Source organism: Lepisosteus oculatus, chromosome 14 (assembly GCF_040954835.1).
Source record: "Lepisosteus oculatus isolate fLepOcu1 chromosome 14, fLepOcu1.hap2, whole genome shotgun sequence".
In the NCBI taxonomy this organism is placed as follows: Eukaryota; Metazoa; Chordata; class Actinopteri; order Semionotiformes; family Lepisosteidae; genus Lepisosteus; species Lepisosteus oculatus.
Genome location: NC_090709.1, coordinates 43,552,656 through 43,556,190, shown reverse-complemented (window position 1 = coordinate 43,556,190; position 3,535 = coordinate 43,552,656). Strand labels below are relative to the sequence as shown.

General features: G+C 43.8%; 1 pseudogene; it reads right to left on the bottom strand.

Annotated features, from left to right (window-relative positions):
* Window positions 1-1,257: 1,257 nt before the first annotated feature.
* LOC138218602 (5S ribosomal RNA) lies at window positions 1,258-1,376 on the bottom strand (annotated as a pseudogene).
* Window positions 1,377-3,535: the final 2,159 nt, after the last annotated feature.

The following is a 3,535-nucleotide window of genomic DNA, read 5'->3' as shown; positions in this document are numbered from 1 at the left end:
TCTGGGCACAGTTTGAAGATTGGTTGCAAGCTCTCTCGCCCCAATTTACCCTGACCGCTGCTTTCGTCAAACACGTCAGGAGGAAGTTTGACAGGATCTGGGCCGTGGTGAACAGTGGGAAAGACGCCCTGTGGAGAGTGAGGAACATGGGGCTGTTCAAAGGCATCGAGGTCCCAGTCAAGGCAGCAGGTAGCCTGGCCCTGTTCATCACCCGAGAGAACTATTACCTCAGAGATCTGTGGAGAGAAGGGAGGGAGGAAGTAGAAAATCTGGGGGAAATAGAGAGCATAGGTCAATATCTCAAGAAACTGTGAAAAACATTATCATGTTTAAGTAAAGAATGTGATTTGCACCAGCAAAAAATATATTGTTGCTATGTAACTGGTACCGTGTCAAAATGTAATGAGATGTGATCATATATACTGTTTTAAATATGTATATTAATGTAAAGCTTTCTAATTTGTGATGTCCTGTATTTTTTTGTGAAAAGAAAATAAAGTTCTTAAAAATCGAAATCGGTTCACCCAGAGCGAGACTCGGCCATTGCTGTGCTGACCCCTGCGAATTCCCCAAATGTGGGAATCTCGACTGCATAATTTCTGGTAGTGGGGGACTGCGTTCACGCTCTCCCCTGATGTGCTTGGTCCAATATCAGATACGGAAGAGTTACAACACCACGAGCTGCGATAGGATCCCAGTTCGAAAGGAGTCGATGCCACTGCTGGTTCCCGGTTTCTTTTAGTTAGAGGTCCGGAGAAGCATTTCAAGCTGGTTACACTACTCCTTCCGGACATTCATTCCCTTTTCAAAGTCAGTCGTTTTGCTGTTGTCTGCATTATTTAGGCTGATTATCGAGGTTAGCCTTTATTTGGTCATGGGGGCCTCGGTACTGTATGCTAATTCTCAAGGCAGTTTCACCCGTTTTCTGATTGCTAGGTTCTGTACCAGTGCAGACATGTCAAACAGTGAATGGCTGTACCTCTATTGGATCTGTGCTCAATGAATGAAATCAGTAATAAATGAATATATGTATAGTTATACGAAAAACAAGTGGTTTATCGACTCATCTTCATTTGCAGATTTAGAGGCAGCTTCGATATTCGTTTTACAAACGGGTTTTTTTTTATATGGGTCACACACATGCCATAGCAACAAAACACCTCTAGAGATGAGGCTATAGATCAACTTTCCATCCTCCAAATTTTCCTCCCAAAGTCTACGGCACCAATGGCAACCTCTGCTGGCTGAGAGAGTAAGAGCTTGCAGCACCTGGTATTCCCAGGTGGTCTCTCACCCAAGTACTAACCAGGCCCAACCATGCTTAGCTTCCGACATCAGACAAGATCGGGCACATTAAGGGTGGTGTGGCCGCAATCGAAAGCCATGGCGCCTGACTCGCCTGACTGGGAGAGGAGGTCACACACTGTATTATTATTTTTGAGAGACAGGCTCACTGTCTGTTCCTCAGGCTGGGACAGGAGATCATAATCTGCTTTATTATTATTGAGAGACTGGCTCACTCCTGTCTGTTCCTCAGGTTGGGACAAGAGATCACACACTGTATTATTATTGAGAGACGGGCTCACTCCTGTCTGTTCCTCAGGCTGGGACAGTGGATCACATACTATATTATTATAACTGAGAGACAGGCTCACTTTCTATTCCCCAGACTGGGACAGAAGATCACACACTGTATTATTATTGAGAGACAAGCTCACTGTCTGTTCCTCATGCTGGGACAGGAGATCACATAGTTTATTAATATTATTGTTGAGAGACATGCTCACTGTCTATTCCTCTGGCGGGGGCAGGAAATGACACACTGTATTATTAGTTTTGAGAGACAGGCTCAGTGTTCCCCAGGCTGGGACAGGAGATCACACACTGTATTATTATTATTATTATTATTATTATTATTATTATTATTATTATTATTGAGATACAGGCTCACTGTCTGTTCCTCTGGCTGGGACTTGAGATCACACACTGTTCTATTATTATTGAGAGACAGGATCACTGTCTGTTCCTCAGGCTGGGACAGGAAATGACACACTGTATTATTATTATTGAGAGACAGGCTCGCTGTCTGCTCCTCAGGCTGGGACAGGAGGTCACACACTGTATTATTATTATTGAGAGACAGGCTCGCTGTCTGCTCCTCAGGCTGGGACAGGAAGACACACACTGTATTATTATTATTGAGAGACAGGCTCACTGTCTTTTCCTCAGGCTGGGAAAGGAAGTCACACACTGTATTATTATTATTGAGAGACTGGCTCACTCCTGTCTGATCCTCAGGTTGGGACAGGAGATCACACATCGTATATGTTACGGATTTGGTAAGAGAAACCGAAACCAGTGAGAGAACCCACTTGCAGGAGCTGACAAAGCCAAGCCGTGATCCAAAGAAAGCCGTAGTCGAAGGAACGAGCCGAGAGTCCAGGGGAAGCCAGAGATCCAAAAGGGAACGAGTTACCGAAGTCAAAGCGTGATCCGAAATCGTAGACAATAGAGCAATCCGATAGTCCAGGGGTAGCCAGAGATCCAAAACAGAGCGTGAGTAACGAAGCCAAGCCGTGATCCGAAAAGCTGTAGTCAAAAGGGGAAAAACCGTAAACGGAAAGCCAAGAAGAACACTAGGTAGAAGAAGGAGTAGGGCAACCAGGAAGCTCGAAAGGGAAACCAATACTGAGCAAGGAGGTAGGGAAAGACATGTGCTTAAGTAGGATGAGACGGGGGTGTGGTGGTGAATAGGAAAACTGATAGGAAAACTTATTATTATTAGGATTATTATTGAGAGACGGGCTGACTGTTCCTCAGGCTGGGACAGGAGATCACACAGTTTATTCATATTATTGTTGAGAGACATGCTCACTGTCTGTTCCTCTGGTTGGGGCAGGAAATGACACACTGTATTATTATTATTGAGAGACAGGCTCGCTGTCTGCTCCTCAGGCTGGGACAGGAGATCACACACTGTTGTAGTGTGCTCTCACGAGGCACCAGTTCTGTAGGGGTTTGGGCATTTACTGGGACAATTATTAATTGTGGCAGTAAATCACAAAATTGATTCTTTTAATGGTCTTAGAATCCAACCATGCGATATAACTCAAAAAACGCACACACAGGTACTAATACACGAGGATACATTTATCAATATATGGAATATGCATGTAAACTTAACAGATCTTATCGTAAAGGTTATCAGAATACAAAAGATATATATTCATTCAGTTACAGTTACACATATCAAGAGGACATACGTTCAGTATATCATTCATTTAGAATCGTAATTGAACTTGTTTAAAACTTCTACATTAGATACTCAAAACAAGAACATAACTCTTAGGAATTAAATTGATATCAACTGGTTGGGATAACAATTGAATTATCGAGCAGTAATGCAGTGAAGTGGAAAACTCATCCAATCTCTGGGGATTTAGGTCTCTTGCGGGCTCAATGGCTCCGTGCATGGCTGTGCTGTGTGGCTTGAGACGTTGCGCTGCTGATGCTCTCTGAAGACCGGCTAGTTAGT